General features: G+C 36.9%; 2 pseudogenes; both read left to right on the top strand.

The window, feature by feature from the left end:
- Window positions 1-813: 813 nt before the first annotated feature.
- On the top strand, window positions 814-9,457 carry LOC145967158 (uncharacterized; annotated as a pseudogene).
- A 9,075-nt stretch (window positions 9,458-18,532) lies between these two features.
- LOC145967157 (uncharacterized) lies at window positions 18,533-21,835 on the top strand (annotated as a pseudogene).
- The last annotated feature ends 923 nt before the right edge of the window (window positions 21,836-22,758 follow it).

Raw genomic sequence — 22,758 nt, 5'->3', positions numbered from 1 at the left:
TATATAAGATTTCCATGCAATATGTGCCCAATATGCACGCTGTGAAAAAACATTGAATAAGACTGTGTAAAGTGTGCGCGAGACGGAAAATTAATTTTAATATGGATAATTTTAATTATAATGAGGTCGATGATGATTATTTTGAAAATGAATATTTTGATTTGTTGAAAGACGATATCATCGATACTCTGGAGGGTAAAAAAATTTTTTTGAATGTGCAACGAATATCACCGGTGCATTTTCTACGCGATCGCGAACTCGGTTTACGCGTATCACGAACTAGTAACCACATTGTCGGACAAAGGGTCTGCATCCAACGTGAACCTGCTTATCACTGGCCTTACTCCGTGAGAGAAAAAATATACAGACGAATGTTTGACGAGTGCAAGAAAGAAGAAGAATTTAGTTATGGAAATAACTATTACCGCTATGCGACGAGCATTCTACGGAAGATTCTGTGTTTCGGCAAAGCTCTGTGCATTAGTATTTGTATAGATATTGGAAAGCGCGTAGAATTGGTGATAATGAACAATGTGCGTCCTTCGCAGTATAGGCGTTGGAAATATCCTAGATATGAAATAATGTTCCGAAAAAATTGTGACAATGCCGATGATGATGATATGAAAGTTTTGCATTGTATTCATGGAAGTGTCTTAGACCGATGCTTTCAACGTTATAAACATATGAATATGCTCTCTCACGTTCAAGATAGCGAACGATATTGTTTATCGTGTGCAAAAGTCACGTGCAAGTGCTCCGTAGAAAACTGTGACGTAGTGTTTTAAAAGTGTGAAAAAAAAAGACAGGAAGAAAATGGAAAACATCGAGCAGACTGAACGCGATCTGGTGGAGCAGTCCCGCCAAATTGCCACCTTGGGCGAGTATTTTGCATGGCTGCAGCGTTGCGAGGAATTTATCAAACAGCTCGAAGAACGCAGCCGTGTCAAGCGTCCGCGACTCTCGATCGGAAGTAGACAGTCTCTGGTGGCTAAAACCGCGCGACTCGAAGGTGCAAAGACTCGATTGCAGAGACAGTTTATACCCAGCGGTGGTGATTACAGCGGCGACAATAACGCGGAAAGACTCGTTTGGCGAGAGATCGATACCGCGTTCGATAGTCGTATTCTGACCGGTGCTGTGATTAACGCAAACTATATCGAACCTCGTCAATTTCTCGAGGATGCCAAAGACATCGTGCTCGAGCAAGTGCAAGACGTTATAAAAACACACAACAGTGTAAAAGTGAACACTATATTCAACGGTGAATTTGTGTCGGGTGATAAGCGTGCGAATAAAAGTATCAATACGAGAAACTGTGAACTGTTTCGCACGTCCGATTTGCACGAGTGGTACGAGCGTCGCGTTATCGAGCCCACCCTAGCATTGCCGGAAGAATTTCAGGAACGCGATAGTGGTTGGGCATTGTCGCAAATACAGAATTTGACTGTTAATGTAAATAAATATAATTCTATGCGCGCGGGATGTTATATTAAATTACCGCGAGAAATTACGGCGAAGAAAGTGGTTAACGTGCAATCCAGAGACAATGCGTGTTTCGCGTGGGCAGTGGTGGCCGCTCTATATCCCGCCGAAAGGAATGCGGAACGGGAATCATCGTATCCCCACTATACGACGGTGTTAAATGTACAAAATATTGAGTTTCCGATGACGTTGAACCAACTAAAAAAATTTGAACTTGCAAACAATATCTCGATCAACGTGTACAGCATCGAGAAAGAGAACAGCATTGTTCCGATACGTCTTTCGGAGCACAAGAAAGACAAACATGTGAACTTGTTGTACGTGGAAGACGGCAACAGCGTCGGACATTTCGCGTGCATCAAAAATCTATCGCGACTTGTCAGTTCACAGTTGAGCAAACACGAAACAAGAATCAAAAATATATCTGTGATCGGTACGTATAATTTAAATAGTTTATGTAATTATAAAATATAATGCATTGCATAAATCTTTAATTTAAATATTTTTTTACAGATGCTTGCACTATTTCGGATCGGAGGACAAGTTGCAGTCACATATGATCGACTGCGGGGAGATGAACGACTGCGCTATCCGATTGCCGAGCGACAATGACAAGTGGCTCGAGTTCAACAACTACACGAGGAAAGAGCGGCTTCCATTTGTGATTTATGCCGATTTGGAATGTGCGTTGACAAAGACTGACGAAGAAAAAAATTATCAGCATCATAAGGTATATAGTATAGCGTATTATATACACTGTTCGCACGACAACTCGTTATCCGTTTATAATTCTCACCGCAGTATTGATTGTCGCGTGGTTCACCGAAGAACTTAAAAATTTAGCGTTACGTGTAAAGACTATTTTAACAACAAATGTCCCCATGGTAGATTTAACATCCGAAGAGTGGGAAAAATTTCATAGTGCAACGCATTGTTATATATGCGAAAAATTGTTTACGCAAGAAGACGATACACGTGTACGCGATCATTGTCATTTGACCGGGCGATATAGGGGTCCCGCGCACTCAAATTGCAATCTAAATTACAAAGAATCTTTTTACATTCTCATAGTCTTTCACAATTTATCCGGTTACGACGCGCGTTTCATTATCAAGGATATAGCCACGGCGTTCGAAGGGGAAATCGAATTACTTCCGATAACCAAGGAAAAATATATTTCGTTTACGAAAAATGTTGACTGTAAGGAAGACAAAAGAAAATCACGGAAAAATCATGTAAAATTACGCTTCATCGATTCGTATAAATTTCTTACGGCAAGTCTCGACAAATTGGCATCTTATCTAGACAAAGATAAACTCAAAATTTTACATTCACAATTTCCAAATTTATCCGCAGAAAATTTCAGTTTTTTAACACGGAAAGGCGTCTTTCCGTACGAATATGTCGACTCTGTAGATAGGTTGCAAGATACATGTTTACCACCGCGCGAATCATTCTACAGTTCCTTGACCGGTGAAACTATATCCGAGAGCGATTACGCGCACGCCGAGAACATCTGGACGCGATTCTCCATTCGAACGCTAGGCGAATATAGCGATTTGTACCTGAAAATCGACGTCTTGTTATTAGCCGATATTTTTGAAAATTTTCGCGATAGTTGCATCAAAAGTTACGGACTCGACCCCGCGTATTACTATACTCTCCCCGGATACACGTGGGATGCCATGTTGAAGCATACAAAGATTACGTTCGAATTGCTTACCGACATCGACATGGTCATGTTTATCGAACGCGGTATACGCGGTGGTCTGAGCCAATGTTCCAACAGATACGCGCGTGCTAATAACAAGTACATGCAATCGTACGACTCATCGAAATCATCATCGTACTTGATGTATTTTGACGTTAATAATTTATACGGATGGGCAATGTGTCAACCGTTGCCTTATGCCGATTTTCGATGGGTCGACGACGTGTCGAATTTTGACATAGCATCGATCGCGTTAGATTCACCTACGGATTATATCCTCGAAGTCGATCTCGAATACCCGCAACATCTTCACGATACGCACACTGACCTACCGTTTTGTCCGACACGCGACAAGCCGCCCGGCAAGCGGCAAGACAAACTCCTCGCAACGCTATACGATAAGAAGCGTTACGTCATACACTATCGTAATCTACAGCAATGTACGCGACACGGCCTTCGCGTTACAAAAATACATCGCGTATTACAATTTACGCAATCTCCGTGGCTTCGCAATTATATTGAATTAAATACACAGTTTAGAACACTCGCGAAAAATGATTTTGAAAAAAATTTATATAAACTAATGAATAACGCGGTATTTGGCAAAACTATGGAAAATGTGCGTAATCGCGTCGATGTAAAATTATTAACAAAGTGGGATGGACGATACGGCGCAGAAGCGATGATCGCCAAACCAAATTTCCATAGTCGAAGCGTTTTTTCGGAAAATTTAATCGCCGTAGAATTGCGCAAATTGGAAGTAAAATTTTATAAACCAATATACGTCGGTATGTGTATACTCGACATATCGAAAGTGTGTCTGTATGAATTTCACCACGAGTATATGTTTCCCCTGTATCGCGACAAATGTAAGATCATGTACACCGACACAGATAGTCTAATATATCACGTCGAGTGCGTCGATGCGTACGAGAACATGAAGTGCGATATCGCTAGATTCGATACGAGCGATTATGCCGCGGACAATGCGTACTGTATACAGCTCGTGAATAAAAAAGTGCCGGGCTTGATGAAGGATGAAAATAACGGTGTGATAATGACCGAATTCGTCGGGCTTAGAGCAAAAATGTATGCGTTACGAGTCGATGGTAAGACAGACACAAAAAAGGCAAAAGGCGTCAAGAGCAACGATGTCGCGAGAACGATAACATTCGACGATTACACGCGGTGTTTGCACGATGAGATCGAAATGACGCGACAACAGTCCTGTATAAGATCTAAATTGCACGAAGTATACACAATTCGCGAGATGAAAATTGCTCTGAGCCCGTACGACGACAAGCGGTATATCGTACCCGAAACCACCAATACTCTACCGTGGGGACATTATAGGATAACTTTATAAAATATAAAATTATTTAACCGTGTACATTTTTGTATCATAGCGCATGTGAGAGAGAGATTACTATACTTATTATATCTAAGTGCGAGAGAGAAAGAGATAGCGTGAAAGAACAATGACACATGTCGAAGATATCGCGAGACTTATGATTAACGCGTGAGAGAGAGAGAGAGAGAGAGATGCCAAAGGATGGGAGCGCAACGAAATGTGTATAAATAAATGTTTCTTTCTACAATAAAAATATAAATTTATTATAAATGTGTTAATGAATATATTTGTGTGTGTGTGTGTGTGTGTTATACTAATAAAAGAAATATTAATAAAAAAAATTTAAAAATAATATAATATAATAATATATATAATATAATATAATATAATATAATATAATATAATATAATATAATATAATACAATATAATATAATATAATATAATTACATGTATGTTATTCTAACATGTTATCGCGATCTTCAACTAGGTTAGGTAAGGTTTCATCGTCAATAAAAGGATCTGTTATAAAATGCAGTTTGATTAAATTAAGAGCTTTCATATCATAATGTAATACTAGGAGTTCGCTCATGTTAAGATTTTGTTTTTTCATTACGTTGTATACACGTATGTACATTGGGAAGCATTCATCGCAATCATAGATGGGTTGCACCAATGATATTGAAATTTTGCATTTTCGACAGCGCTCCACAGTGAAGGGTCCGTCGCAAAATTGATGTTGCGAAAAAGGTTTTAGGAGACTATTCCGGTGAAACACTACCGGATAGCAAACTAGGCAAAATTTCATGTCCTGAACCCGTCCGGGCATCTCTAAAACGCGACCATAGACCTTAAAGCACATTGCATTACGCAATCCGCGGAGTAGCGGGTCGAACCGCGGGGCGGGTCTATATAGCACTGGGGGGCACATGCTAATATGAAAAAGATAAATAATATCATTATCCTTTGTATTATTTCTTGTTCCTTATTTTCTTTTTCTTTATTTCTTACCTTCCTTCTTTTCTTCTTTTTTATAATCTATTTAATCCGATATATAAGACTTCCTTCTGTTCGCTCGACACTCTTTTCAACTGTTCGCTCGACACTCGCTCGATACTCTTTTCAACCGTTCGCTCGACACTCTTTTCACTGCTATCCAATTCGATACTGACAGTTGCTCTGTTTCTTAAACGCTCATCACCTTCATCTCTACCATAGACCCTTTCCACTGTTTTCATTCCAATATGATACTTGAAACGCGCTTACTCTCATATGTTTATTCTAATTATCATCCATCGCTATCCATCTCTCTTTCTCTCTTACAATATTTCACGATTGTGTGTGTGTGTGTGTGTGTGTGTACTATTAGAAGAAATATTAATAAAGATTTTTGTATTTTTTCATATATATATGTATTTCATATTTCATATATTGTATTATATACGATTATTGGGAAGGATGTATTAATAAAGATTTTTGTATTTTATATATTTCATGTATATTTTTATATGCTGTACATATTTTTTTTTGAAAATGAAAAATAAACACTGTATGATTAATTAATCACATTGTCCTTATGTATCCAAGAGTTGTGCGAATTGTCAAATCCCAGCCATTTCACGTAAACCTCGTCACCCCTCCTGCGCAGTACTTTCTCCACGAGATATACGTCCGGATAATTCGCGCGATGCAACTCGTGCTCGTAGAACGCTCCGGCGATAGATGTTTTGCGATAGTCCTCGAGTAAATAGCTTACGGGATTAGTATGCTGCACTTTTACAATTTTAAACACCTCGGTTGTCCAATTTGGCGTGTAACCCTTCTCGAAAATTGTCTTGTACTTGCTAACGCGTACCGAGTCACCTACTTTGAATTTTGCCGGACCCGCGATATTTACGCGGTTGTACACCGTAGTCATGAGTCTTTCAGCGATCGCGGGAGTAACGTCGACGGGTCGCATACCGATCGTTCGATGCTTGCGCGCGTTGTAATCCGATACGAGTCGCGGCAACGCGTGGATCCACTTGTAAGATCCGTTCAGCGTAAACATCTTCCACATGTCGTTTTTCAGCGTGCGATTGAATCGCTCAACGATCGATGCCTTCAATACCGAATACGTAGAATAGTGATTGATGTTATATTTTCGCACGAGCCGTTGCACGTCGGCATTATAAAATTCCTTCCCTTTATCGGTCTGTATGTTTTTCGGACATCTCTTGTTATCTCGAATTATCTCGGCGATAGCGTCAGCTGTCTCGCTTCCGCCTTTACTCTTGAGTGGTACGGCCCACGCGTGCTTGCTCAACGCATCGATGACTGTGAGTATGTAGTGGTAACCTCTGTTGAAACGAGAGTACGGACGCATCTCGACGATGTCAGCTTGCCACAGGTCATCGTATCCCCGCACTATGACGTGTCTTCGGGAAAAATTTTTTCTCGCCGATGCGTGCAGTTCGTTCACCAACTGCCGTTTCTCTAAACTATGTTGTTTCTTCGCTTCCCCGGTTATTCCCGATCGCCGATCCATCGTTGACGTTCGATAGTCGTTCGATAGACGTTCGATAGACGTTCCTGGCCCGTTCGTTGGCGTTCTTTGGCGTTCGATAGACGTTCGATAGATGTTCCTGACCCGTTCGTTGGCGTTCGATAGACGTTCGATAGACGTTCCTGGCCCGTTCGTTGGCGTTCGATAGACGTTCCTCATACGTTTGATAGTCGTTCACTGCCGTTCTTGACCCATTCGTTGGCGTCCGTTGGCGTTCAATAGACGTTCGATAGACATTCGATAGACGTTCCTGGCCCGTTCGTTGGCGTTCATTGGCGTTTGATAGATGTTCAATGGATGTTCGTTGGCGTTCGATAGACGTTCCTTACACGTTTGATAGTCGTTCACTGCCGTTCTTGACCCATTCGTTGGCGTCCGTTGGCGTTCAATAGACGTTCGATAGACATTCGATAGACGTTCCTGGCCCGTTCGTTGGCGTTCATTGGCGTTTGATAGATGTTCAATGGATGTTCGTTGGCGTTCGATAGACGTTCCTTACACGTTTGATAGTCGTTCACTGCCGTTCTTGAACCATTCGTTGGCGTCCGTTGGCGTTCGATAGACGTTTGATAGACGTTCGATAGACGTTCCTAGCCCGTTCGTTGGCGTTCGACAAAACGAATCGGTCAAGAGCGCAACCGTGGATGTGAGATTGGAATTCGAGTGTAAGGAGAACGTGCCGACGAATACCACTGCGTACTGTCTCATTATACACGATCGCGTGATCCAGTACAATCCGTTGACCAACGTTGTACGCAAAATCACCTAAGTGTTCGCGACACAAGAGAGAGGGGAAGAGGAGCAGGATATATAAATCAAAGTGTTGCGAGGCGTTGGTTTTAGAGTGTAGTCATTCCTCGCGACGAGAGAGAGAGATCTCGTCATGTCCGTACCAACGTTTGTGGATCTGCAAGGATTTATTGTCGGGAGAAATTTTGTCGTGAAGGAAGCGGCAATCCTGAGAAAGGGATATGTTCTCTCGCATTACTTTTTCGCAAGTCCCGTACCGTGGAGAGTGCTTACAAAATCTGAGCGATGTCAAGTCTCATGGCTGATTAGAAATCATCACGGATTACAATGGGAAGACGGAAACGTTCCGTATGGCTTGGCTCAGCGTGTAATTACAACAGCTGTCGTTGGTACGATACACGAAGAAGAAGAAGAAGAAGAAGAAGAATCGTCTGTCGTGTACGTTAAAGGACTTGAAAAGCGAGAATGGCTGACCGATATACTAGACGATGCGGGAAACGGCTATATCATTGAAACTTTGGATCCAGATTACGAAGATATTGATTCTCTAAATAAATTAGATATTACCATTAGTATGCGATGTGGAAAACATGTTAAGAATTGCGCATTACAAAATATATTCAAAATATTTAACTGGTGGTCGCAACGCCAGAAAGAATTGCAAGAAAAATAAAATATATAAACATTAATATGTGTTATCTCTTATTTCCCCACCCTAATCCTTTCCTTGCGTTTCTAAGAATTCTTTTGTCCGAGCGCCGTCTCCCCCTTCTCCTAAATTTCAAAGCGTTAGAAGCATTGATCCCCCACCACATTATACTTTTGGAAGATGAGCGTCACGTATACTCGGTTAATTCCTGTACGATCAGTGTCGCGTTAACCGTTCACTTGGTGGTTCACTTTTCATAACCCCCCCAGAGAAATGTACTACGTCGAAAGAAGCAGCAGCAGCAGCGGCGGCGGCGGCATCGGAAGACACGTGAATAATTATGTGCCGAGTCGTGATAAAACTCCATTGTTTGAGAAGAAATGTGACGAGTAAGTTTCGTTTAACTTCTTTCTCTATTTTCCTATTTTTACAAATTTTATTATTATTACTATTATTTAATTTTAATTTTTCCCGTAGCATTTCGTTGGAGCGTCGTGCGGTTCGTATACTAGGTAGACGATACGCATTGACTGCTACGGAATTCAAATTCCTCGAAATTGGTATCAACGTGGATCCGCCGAGTTACGTGGTGATTGCCATAGGAGATCATCGGGGAAAGGAATATTATCTCTCGAAACGTGGAAGGGACTCTGTGAGCAACGTCATAACATTCTAAATCTCCTTCGGAACGGCTCTCAAGACATCTACAATTTTATAAGTGTTGGACTGCTAACAGTGCGAGTTCATACGATTAACGACGCTAAACTCATAAGTCTCGAATCTTCAGACGTACGCATGATGATGATCGAATCGACGTTACACCGTATGTTCGATCTCGATCAATGTATAGATGTAACTTTTGATCGATTGGTTAGAGTGACCGAGACAGTTGATGTCAAATTTACGCTATTCTCCAATATTGCGTCCACTGTAACGGATCCGAAAGAAGTATCGAATGTAATACGCGCTAGCGACTTTCAACAAGCATCAAATCGTCGATTGCGAGCTGGCAGCTTTAGCTTTTAATTCTTAATATGTAAGACAAAAATTATATTTGTATACTAAATATAAGCAGAATAAATAGTTATAAGTCTATGTCATGGTGTACTTTCTTTGCGTTTGGCGCGCTCTCCCGTCCCAGCTTTCATGCATAACTCTTTGCGAGAGAGTTATCATGAGAGAGCAAACACTAGAAAAGAAAGAAAGAGACAGCGCGAAGGAGTGATACGGCGCACGCGAGAGAAGAGATAGCGCAGCGCGGCGAGAGAGAGGCGCACGCGGCGAGAGATACGGCGCGGTGAGAAAGAAGCGCACGCGGCAAGAGCGCGGTGAGAGATATAGCGCAATGAAATTATTTTTGATAATTTAATATAATTTTTCTGTTTAATAGTTTTTTATAGTTTAGTAATAAATGGAGCAAAGGAAAGAGAGAGGAATTTTGAAAATAAATAAGATTTTTTTATATTAATACTTTTTTAATAAAAATAAAATGTGTATTATACAATGTGTGTGTGTGTGTGTGTGTGTGTGTAGAAGATAATGTAAGAAAAATTTAAAAGAATTTAAAATATAAAAATATAAATGAATAGGAGGGCAACGACAACGGCGATGTGATGGTATCGATGAGAGGCGATGGTGGGGCGGCTGGGTGGTGGAAGAGAGGTGACGGCGCGGGGTGATGGTCGGTGACTCCTTCTGCACATAAAAAAATTTATTAATTATTTTAATAATTTGAAAATAAATACCTACACATGCGACCTACCTCCAATTAATGATCAGCATCCGTATTAGAATCAGAATCAGAATCAGAATCATAACCGATGGTATATTCTAGATATAGCAACCAATGGATATGTTGATGGATTCCTTGCATCCTTTTAGAACACGCTTGTCGATTCCCGCCTGGCAAACAGCAATCTTTGCAAATGGCTGCCTCTAATCTATTCCTCTCTGTAATCCGTATATAAGATTGTAGATTGGAGGTTGCGGTTGGAGAATTTCCTACACCAAGTTCGCGATTTCTTAAATATTGCAACACCGAAGACATGTTCATTGATTTTTTTTTAGCTACCATTTTTACAACACTTGCTGAATTTTCACATTCATAAATGTCCACTGTGCCAGCACAATCTTTGAAAGTTTATTGAATGCAAATAGGACACAGACCGCATGAAACTATTTGAGACACTGAGGCTTTACATTCGCAGCATCTTTCTCCTAATAGGAAAACGTATCGTTGAGTCTCATGTATACGCACAGCACGAGCACGTGAAAACAAGTCTGCTACTCGTAGAAAACACGCTGTGCAAAATTTTTCACTGTTAAGTGTTTCATAATAAAAGGAGATGCAGCACATTTTTTGAATTAAGTCGATATCGCGAAATGTCAGCTCGTTTTAACGCTCGCACCTGTATCTCACTTAGTTCCTCACTTAGTTCCTCATTGCACTCGCTGTCGTAGCCAAAGTCTTCCAAATGTCCTATCTCATCATCAGATGAGTCTTCAACATCCACAACCTCCACATTTTCAACATCTATTTCCATATTTTCATCATCAGATGAGTCTTCAACATCCACAACCTCCACATTTTCATCACTATCTTCGACGATAATAACCTCTTCTTCTATATTCATTTTATGCACTTTACTCTTACATTCACTGCACGAAAGCTGAAGACTTTTTGACGTGGAGACAGACCCTCTCCATAAGTTTCAGCCCCCATTCCTCTCAAAACTTCCATGAAGTAATATCACAGTAATGAAATCAGGCACTATCTATTTTATATTGTTTATAAATTCCAGCAGCCGAACATCGGCGCTCACCGTAATGTAATATCCACGAAGAAACATGTCCCGACGCGTTAGGGTATGTAATATAATATTACTTATCATTGCGATAAAATTACTTATCATTGCGATAACCGGGCATGTAATATAATATTACTTGCGATTTGGGGTGAGGGGGTGAGGGGGTGGGCTACCGCGAGAACTGTTACTTATATTGGGGTGAGGGGTGTACCGGGGAGGTCCCTCTCCCCCGCGTGACGTCATTACCCCCCCCCCGCGTGACGTCATTACCCCTCCCCCGCGTGACGTCATTACCCCTCCCCCGCGTGACGTCACTACCCTCCCCCCGCGTGACGTCATTACCCCTCCTCCGCGTGACGTCATTACCCCCCGCGTGACGTCATTACCCCCCCCCGCGTGACGTCATTACCCCCCCCCCCCGCGTGACGTCATTACTCCTCCCCCCTGGGTTCCCCTCGCCCCTCACCCCCCCTGAGATCCCCGAGTTAGAACCCGCCTTGTATACCTATTCTAATTCTATTAGGAGCGGTCTAGGTTCTTCGGATCTTTTCACTTTCGTGAGCGGATTGGAAAAAAGGTAACTAATTCGCCGAATGCGGCCTTTTTATACCGGCTAATTACCCGCGTCGGCGCGCGGCGGTATTACCTCTTCCGAACGGGTTTCGGAAAAGCGGTACGGTCGGGCCCGTTCGGAGGGGTTCGGGAAGTGCGCCGAATTGTTAATTGCAAATTACATATTTTTTTTTTCGAAACAACTATGTGTTTTCTTTACACCAATTAATTCCTCTCATTATTTTGTACAGAAAAGTATTAAGGTGAGGTAATCGAAAAATGAATATTTTACAAGATATTTTACGGTTTATGTAAAATTAAGAAATTATTTCAAGCCTCATAACTCAAAAAGTACTTAACGAAAAGGTACTTAATTATAGTGTTTTGGAAAGCTCTCGAGGGAAGCTATAAGAATATGCAATAAAAAATAGGGGGTCCCATTTAAGATTTTTAAGGGGGGTCGCCCCCCTTGGACCCCCTTGAGGGGCGACCCCCTTCGACCCCCTTAAAAAAGTAGCCCCTTGAAATGATCGAACACGTGTTTTGCGATTTTTCTCTAAAATGCTTTATTTTCGAGATATTTGACCGGTTCCATACTTTTTCGACACCCTGTATATATATATATACATATATGTAAAGATTCATTTTACTATATAGAAACGAAAAAAATAATATAAAAAGAATAAATAACTGAATTCAAATGAAAGTAGAATGAGCAAGCAGAAAAAAGGACAGAGAGAGAGAGAGAGAGAGAAAGAAAGAGAGAAGAGAGAGAGAGACAGAAGAGAGAGAAAAAGACGAGAAGAAAAGTACGAGTGGATTTGTAAGTGAATTAGTGAGCGATTAGAAAGAAACTGAATGAGTGTATGAAAAAGCAAAGATACAAGAAAATGCAATTGTTAAAAAAAATGGGAAACAAAAAAAAGTGGGATACAAAATTAAGTATATTTGAAAATTCTTTATTGTTACGTATATATAATATAAAAGCGTTTATAAAATGTGTGTTTGTAATAGTTTGCGTGTGCGTATGCGTGGTATGTGTCTAAATAACATTTATACAATATTTCAAAACACTTTTTTACATATGTACATATTTTTACATATATCCGGGCGGCGGCGGCGGTGTAAGTATATATCCAGATGGATATCCCATTTGTGCCGCCGGTATGTAAGATGCAGGGGGCACGAAGGATGCGGCGGGCGCGACAGGTGCCGGTATGTATCCCGGCATTGGATAAATCGGTGCGGGTGGCGTAGGCACATATCTTATAGGTGCAGCGGGTACAGGCGCAGTCATGTATCCCATCGATGCAGGAGCGGGCACAAAATCTGATGCGTATTGCATGCGGCGCAAACGCCCTGCATGTCTCTTCCTCTCGCGATTGACTGCACGTCGCACTTCCTCATTAATACGCTGAAAAAGATTAAGAAAAAGAAATAAATATTTTTACACACGTATGCATATACTTCATGCACACACACACGTGTGTGTGTGTGTATGTGTGTGTGTATATATATATATATATATATATATATATATATATATATATATATATTAGGTGGTAAACTTAATTCATGCCGTTAAATATTGTACAATACGTTGTATTGTACAATATTTAGCAGCAGGAATTAAGTTTGCCATCTAATGCTTTCTTCTCTTTTACTAAAAGATATAATTATATTATTTAAATTATATTATGGATTGGATAAAATATTTGTGTATATTTTGTGTATACTTTTTGCACGACGCTGATAACGGTGTCAACAATTTATCCAATCATAGGTTGTATATTTTTTACTTTCTTTTTTTACTGAAACATACATATACATGAATTTTATTGTTTTCAACTAGTTAAATACATGCATTTATGTGTTACATATATGCACGTGTGTGTTATAATGCGATTTCTTTTTCAATTATTATTTCTCACATTTTAGTTAGAAACACATTTTGGTGTACATATATATATGTACACCAATAAATAATATAATTAAATAAATAATATAATTATATCTTTTACTTTTAAATTTATTAAAATAAAATTTATTAAAACTAACTTTTTTAACATTTTGCCCCATTCTTGGGCCTGGTTCCGCTCGCCCAGTCTCCGTCCTTCTGTGTCCGTACGTCATGGTCGACGTGGTCGTCGACATTGACCTCGACGTCGACATCATCGGCGATTGTCCGGTCTCCGTCCTTCTGCGACCCGCATATGGTGACGTCATAGTCGATGCGGTCGTCATCATCGGCGACGGTTTCGATCTCGTCATCATCGGCGACGTCGTAGCTGTCGTCGTCATCATCGGCAACGTCGTAGCCGCCGTCGTCATCATCGGCGACGTTGTAGCCACCGTCGTTACCGTCTTTCGCCCTAATTTGGCAGGTAGACTGCCCTCACTTCGTGCTGTAAATTAAATATTATTAAATATATATATTTTTTTTAATTAGAAATGAAAAAGAAAGAGAACGAAAGCGAGAGAGATTATATATTCAAAAAAGCTAAATATATTATTATAATTTATGCAGTGTTATACAATTCATAAATTATATTGTAATGATATAATTAACTTAAAATGTAAAAATGTTATTATATATAATTTTAAAATAAACGTAAAATACTTACATCTCGGCATGCTGTGGACTTGTGGACACAATAACTGTACAACACTGCACAACTCGAAGACTCGGAGAACGACTGGACGACGTTCTTTTGTCCGGAGGACGACGTTCTTCTGATTCCGTGTGTACAGTGATGCCAGATTTGAGACGCCGCCCAGCGCTCGGCATCTCGAAACTGGCATCATTGCTATAGTGAGCGAACGATACTTCGGAACTGTTTGATGATGCGTTATCTCGTTTGCTCTTTACTCGTTCTCGCTCTCGCTTCAACGACATCGGCAATCTTTCCTTATCTATAACAACTTAGTGATTTAAATATCATAAAAATTAAAATTTTGATTACGCATTTTTTTTATTCGAAAATACTTGCAATGGATTAATGTGATTTTTGCGATTAAAATGATACCAAATACGACATAAATCGAATAATTTCTAATTAAATATGCAATTAAAATTTAACAATTTATCTGATTAAAAATGATCCGATGTATGTCGTGTTTGGTGTCATTTTAATCGCAAGACTCTCATTAATCCATTGCAATTATTTTCGAATCGAAAAAGTGCGTAATCAAAATTTTAATTTTTACGATATTTAAATCCCTAAGTTGTTATAGATAAGGAAAGATCGGCGATGTCGTTGAAGCGAGAACGAGAACGAGTAAAGAGCAAGCGAGATGATGTATCATCAAAGAGTTCCGAAGTCTCGCTCGCATTTTCTTATCTTCGTACATATATATGTCATCTTACTATGGAAATTAAAACTTTTATATTTTGCATTTTTTCGATTTAAAAGTAATTACAATAGATTAATGGGGTTTTTGCGATTATAATGACACCAAACACGATATAAATCGAAACATTTTTAATCAAATAAATTATTAAATTTTATTAATTTATTTGATTAAAAATGATCCGATTTATATCGTGTTTGGTGTCATTTTAATTGCAAAAAACCCATTAATCTATTGTAATTACTTTTAAATCGAAAAAATGCGAAATATAAAAGTTTTAATTTCCATAGTAAGATGACATATATATGTACGAAGATAAGAAAATGCGAGCGAGACTTCGGAACTCTTTGATGATACATCATCTCGCTTGCTCTTTACTCGTTCTCGTTCTCGCTTCAACGACATCGCCGATCTTTCCTTATCTATAACAACTTAGGGATTTAAATATCGTAAAAATTAAAATTTTGATTGCGCACTTTTTCGATTCGAAAATAATTGCAATGGATTAATGGGAGTCTTGCGATTAAAATGACACCAAACACGACATACATCGGATCATTTTTAATCAGATAAATTGTTAAATTTTAATTACATTAGAAATAATTCGATTTATGTTGTGTTTGATGTAATTTAATCGCAAAAAATCTCAAATTTATTGCAATTATTGTTCAACCGAAAAAGAGGGAAATAAAAATTTCAATTTTTACAATATTTAAATCATCAAGTTGTTACGTAAGGAAAAATCGCTGATGTATAAACTTCATAACTTTTTATTTATATCAACATATGTATATATATATATATATATATATATATGTATGTATGTAACTCACTCACATACATGCAATGCGCTGACAGTGATATCAGAATGCCCACGCGAGCAACAGCAAAATATTTTGCATAGAGTATAGCTTGGCATTCATGCGGAACAATCGAGGGTCGAGGGACGTCGAGCTATACTGTATATGAAATAATTGGCTGTTGCTCGCGTGGGCATTCTGGCATCACTGTGCGCTGAGCTATCGCGCGTACTCGTGACAAAAAGCGGCGCGAAGAAAGTCGACTGTCACGTGTTATAACGTGTCGAAGATAACGGTGAAAATAAAGTATATATTGAAGATAGATTTATTTTAATTATTTATTTTTGTGTATTTCCATTATGGGGTATACGTATAACGAAAAACGGTTGCCTCTCAGTGCTCACAGACTTTCCACAAAGAAAGGATGGTTTAAAAGGTTAGTATTTACATTATCATAATTTTTTTAAAGGTTTGACGACATTTATTGTCATATACAATACAAGCACACACATATTATATATATATATATATATATATATATATATATTCTGCACATACAATATATACAGAGAGAAGACAAGAAAGAAAAAGAGAGAGAGATGAGGAAAAGAGAGAAGAAAATATGTGAATCAACATCTTTATCAACATCATAAAGCCATATATTAATTAATTATTTGTACATAGCGTCAGTGACGCTATAAAGTATCGACAGAAAAAGATACAATCATTTCCTTTTATTTTCTCATAGTTAGCACTTAGTAATACTCGATATGAACAGTAAAATATAAAAATACTCGGTCATTCGTTCTCTCTCTCTCTCCCTCTTCCTCTCTTCCTCTGTCTCTTCTTTTTTCTTCTCTATGTATATAATCATTTCTCTCCATCATTTTTTATTGCATACATGTGCTGTATTATATAATAATCCGTGTGTGTGTATTATATAATAATCCTGTGTATGTTTATTTGTATAGTAGTAATTCTAAATTTATATAAATATGTATATTATTTTCGTTATACTTTTATATTATTTTGTTGTATTTTTTAAGTATAATTTCTTATTTATTATTTTTTTATTATATTTTTATTTATTATTTTAGTATATTATTATTTTTTATTATATTTTGTAATATAAGAATAAATAATATTAATAATTATATATTTATTTTACATATAAATTTATCTATGAATGTACATGAATTCTAATATATTAATTCTAATGTGTAGATTTGAATTTATTTGTTAGTTTTATGGTGACTCAGAAAGATGTCTTGATAATAAATTATTTGCGCACGTGCGGAATATAATGTATAATGTAAATAATTTGTCAAAAATGGAATTACAAAATGTAACGTTCAAAATATATATTTTTTTTAATAATAAGCTAAAGAAAATCTTCTAACATTTCAAAAAATGGTAAATAATTATTGGTCGGATTTTAGCTTTATATCTTTTTATTTCTTTAGTTTGCGTTCATAGAAAATTTCCAAATAAATTCTCAGTTTTAAAAATAATGAAAAGTATATAACTGAAAAAATAAAGAGCATTGTAACTGAGGTTTGACATATAATTAGTGATTATTTTTTGAAGCGCTTCAAATCAGTTGAGATTGAAAATAATCATTTATCATTGTAGTCCAACTTTTGAATATTATATGTTATATTATAAATATTTGTTATACTTAATTAGATTTAGATATATTTGATTTGCCTTTTTACGGAATAATGAAAATTTTTTACTAAAATATTATTTTAGAATCTGTACATTCATATAGAAATTTGTGTTTCAAAACTCCAAAATTATATTTAAATAAATTTAGAATTACTAAATTATTGCTGTTATATTATTTTTATGTACACACAATAATTATAAAATAGTTATTTTTATGTAGACAAATAATTATAAAATAATTATTATCTCTGAAAGATAAGAATACAGTCCTTTGTTTATTCATATTTATTAAAAAATGATTATATATGCATTTTTTATAGTAGTTAGTGCCAGAGGCGGTCTGTTCGTGAGCTGGCTCGTAAAATATATTTATTTCAGATGTGGTTTGCTTGTGCGCTCTAGTTAAAGAAATATATAAATCCAGAGGCGATCTGTTCGTGCGCTGGTTATTAAAAAATATATAAATCCAGAGGCGATCTGTTCGTGCGCTGGTTATTAAAAAATATATAAATCCAGAGGCGATCTGTTCGTGCGCTGGTTATTAAAAAATATATAAATCCAGAGGCGATCTATTGGTGGTTATTTTAAGAAATGTTTCAAACCAGATGTAGTTTGCATATACGCCTTAATTTACTAGAAAATATGATATTTCTGTTGTCTGAACATAATTTTTTGTGTCATAGTTTTTCAGTAATAATTTTATAAGCAAAGGACTGCACTTATTTTTCAGAGATTTTATTTCTTTTAAGATAACATTGAGGTAAATAACATTATTTTTATAATAATATTGTACAAATTTTTTTGCAGGCGACAATTATTGAAGCTAATTGGAAAAACAAATGGCTCCAGGAGCATGAAGGGTACTAACGCTAAATCCATCGATTTTCAAAAATCAGTAGAATTTCTTCCTGATACGATAGATTCAAAAGTTAGTACTCAAACTATTCAATTCCTGGAGCCAACTTCAGATACAAGTATGTATTATGAAAATGTTGACAACTGCGTTGATAACAACACACTTGTTATCGATAATAAAGAGATACTTCTTTTAGATACTTCTTGTATCCAAGAAAACTTGCCCGAAGGCCGTCGCATTGTCGATATTTCTTTTATGTGGAATGAAATCCACAGAACATTTGATAATCATGCGCGAGGAATAGAGTGCCAATTTAAAGATTGGAAACTCATAAATTCTCGTCGCCGTGGGTTCATGACGCAGTTGTTCTTCAAATGCCAAATGTGCCATTATGAAGCCAACATTTGGTCTGAACCCACGAAACCAGAAACATTAGATATTAATACAGCTGCTGTAGCAGGAAGTATTACAGTGGGAATAGGTTATTCCCAGCTCGAAGAGCTGTGTGCAGCTATAAATATTCCTAGCATGTCTGAGCCGACTTATGTTAAATACGGAGAAAATTTAGTACATGAATTTCAAGAAACAGCCATGCAAAATATGAAAACGGCTGGCGAAGTTGAGAAGCAATTTGCTATTGAAAAAAATGAAGTTATAAACGGTATTCCGTATATAACAGTTGTAGCGGATGGTAGTTGGCTGAAGAGATCGTACGGCACCGCCTACGATTCTCTTTCCGGTATTGGAGCCATAATTGGTTATCGCACAGGAAAAATTCTCTTCGTTGGGATCCGCAATAAATTCTGCGCACTATGTGATGTAGCGAAAAGGTGTTCAACCAAGAGCTCATAAATGCTACAAAAATTTTGATCGCAACGCAAGCTCCACAAGCATGGAGAGCGACGCCATAGTGGAAGGTTTTAAATGTAGTCTCGAAATGCATGGACTAATTTATAAAACAGTAGTTGCTGATGGTGACAGTAGCGTATATCAGGCCATTGTTGATAATAAACCATATCGTGAACATATGGTAACCGTAAAAAAAATTGAATGTACTAATCATTTGCTTCGCAATTTATGCAAAAAGCTAAAAGCTGTAACTGAGATAACTCAACCAAAAATGCATAGACAGCGTGGCTTTGTAGAGATACGAAATGTAATAAAAAATAATATTTTAAACATACGAAAAGAAGTAATAGATGCAGCTACTTTACGAAGAGAAGAAAGACAACCTCAACATTGTCAGGCCATAGAATTGCAAAAAGACATATTAAACATTCCTAGCCATATCTTTGGCGAACATAAGCGATGTGAAGCACGTGGCCGTATATGTAAAAGGAAATGTGATGAAATCAAGAAAAATTATGTACCATTTCTAAAATTACACGGTTTCTATCCAAAAATAGAAAGTGCTATCATGTATTTAAGTACTTATTCTGACAGCCTATTATTAAATTTAACGAATAACCCTGCAGAATCATTCAACTCGATAATCTGCAAACTAATTGGCGGTAAACGTATCAATTTTGGTAAACGAGGCTCTTACAATGCTAGAATTGCAGGAGCAGTTCTGCAATATAATACACAACAAGTACTTACACAAGTACATAAAAATATGTGTAAAACTATTCCGCCTATTGTCGAGAATCTGAAAAAGCGACGACAAATAAAAGTTGCGAAAACCAGAGAATCTCGAGAAACACAAAGAAGGCAAAAAAAATTCAAACAAGAATCAGGAACAGATCGTTATTACGGTCCGCAGTCGCAAAAACCGGATCTTCCATCCGATGTATTCGAGCAGCTTCGACAAAATCATTTAGAGAAATTGTTCGAAAATGGGAGAAATTGGCAAAATATTGAATTTGATACCAGAAATCAAAATGAGTCAGAATTATGGTTATTATTGAGGCGTGAAATGTTGACGGCATCCAACTTTGGAACCGTATGTCGCATGAGACCGACAACGTCTTGCGCAGCGACTGTAAAAAACATTTTATATCCTCCATCTATTGATACTGCAGCTTTGAGATATGGTCGTGATAACGAGGAAATTGCAAAGCAAGAATTGGCCATGAAATTAAATAAAGAGACAAAAGATTGCGGTTTGTTTATTGATACTAAAAATCTATTCTTGGGTGCTTCCCCTGATGGAGTTATTGAGGAAAATGGTCTTATGGAAATCAAATGTCCTCTATCGGCTGAATATTTGACAGCTGAAAAAGCCATAGAGACATTGCCTTCTCTGAAAAATATATTTGATAAAAAGAATCCACATGAAATGAATCGAAATCACCGATATTTTTATCAAATTCAAGGCCAATTAAACATAACACAGCGAGAATATTGTATTTTTGCTGTTTGGACGCCGAAAAGCATGAAAACATTGCGGATTAGTATAGATAACGAGTTCTGGAAAAATCAAATGCTGCCTTTTCTAACACGTTTTTATTATGAATGCATGCTTCCAGAAATCTTGGATAGCCGTCATAATAGACACATGCCAATCAGAAATCCAAGATATATCGTAGAAGCTAAAGAGGAAGCAGCAAAAAAACACTTAGTCGAACAAGTAGACGAAATGTAATAGAAAATGAAAATGGCATACAGCAGAGCAAACGATTTAAATCGAATGTTTCGCCAGTGAATATAACAGTAACTGATACTGATGTTATTGTTCTGGATAAAGAGCAAGATAATGATTGCATCATTATAGGTTACTCAAGTAACAAAGAAAATATAACTAAAGATGATATAGCAAGACGTAGAAAAATTCTAGATGATACATTTGCTCCTCTTTATTTGGTAATGAGTAATGTCTTGCCTATAGACAGCAAATTAAACGACGAATCATTGGATATATTTTTACGCGTCGTAAGAGATACTTCTGATTTTGAAACACAAAGTGTTCTATATTTAGAACTTCCTGAAATAATCGAAGCAACTCATAATGACAAAAGTTTGCAAATCATTGGGGGAAATTGTAGTGATCATTGGCGATGTATTTTCTTTAACGGTACCAAACTTCGCGTATATGACAGTCTACCCAACTGTACATATGATAAGTTGGTAACTAAAGAGAAAAATTACATACATCTTCGTTATCCTACAATAAGGCAAAGTGATATAATTTTTGAAAAGGTTGAAACACAACCTGATGCTATATGTTGTGGAATTTATGCTGCAGCTTTCGCCACTACTATAGCTTTAGGAGGCAATCCTTGCGAACAAAAATACTCCAAGGACGTACAATGCATGAGAGAACACTTTTACAAAATTGTAGAAAGTAATAAATTGATGTCTTTTCCAGTATTATAAAAATTATATTCTATAATAGAAAATAACATATATAATACAATTGTATAAAATGTTATATTAAACAATTATATATAATATGTAAAAATTCATTTATCGTATTTAGAAGCTCTTATATTGTTCGAGACAAATCAATAAAAAACATCATATTGTATATAGGAGACCTATACCTATACCTATACCTATTGTAGATATTATTCTGCAACTTTCTATAAGTTACAATCTGCAAATTGTTTTCGATATAGTTGACAATATATTACCAGAGAATATATATATTATATATAATAAAAAATTATATTCTCGTCATACTCATAAGAAAGTATTGAAAAAATATACTTCTCAATATCATTTAAAAATTACAATTGGAGAGACGAAGAAAAACATATTGGTTGCGTTCTCACAGGAATGGGCGATGGAGGGGCTCATTCTATATCTCCATATCCAAAATATGTAAATAGCACATTTTTTCAAATATTTTGGAATTTAAAAAAATATACATATATGTGTGCACGCGCGCGTGCGTGCGTACATGCAAACATTTATGTTACAAATATATAAATATCTACTTTTTTATGAAAAAGATTACATATTATTTGTTATCTTTTCATAATCAAGAGCTAATAAATAATATGCAAGTCTTTTCACATAGAAAAATAGATATTGATATATTTATAATGTAAATATGCGTACAAACACACACACATAGATAAATCTATATATGTATGTAATATGAAAAATAGCAAATTTGCAATGTGTTTATTGTTTTAAAATAAAATATTGTTTATGTTCTATTATTTATCATCTCATACGCTTATCTCGCTAAGCATATAAACGTACAGATGCATATCTGTCCCTCTTATATATATTTGAACACAATTTCACAATATTGCTAATGTTAGCTATGTGCATTTCTAAAAAAAATAACA

The sequence above is a fragment of the Camponotus vicinus genome, unplaced genomic scaffold (genome assembly GCF_025532165.1).
Source record: "Camponotus vicinus isolate PSW18456_S1 unplaced genomic scaffold, iyCamVici1.0 SCAF_2, whole genome shotgun sequence".
In the NCBI taxonomy this organism is placed as follows: domain Eukaryota; kingdom Metazoa; phylum Arthropoda; class Insecta; order Hymenoptera; family Formicidae; genus Camponotus; species Camponotus vicinus.
The sequence above is the reverse complement of the archived record's forward strand: the minus strand, read 5'-3'. Positions and strand labels throughout refer to the sequence as shown.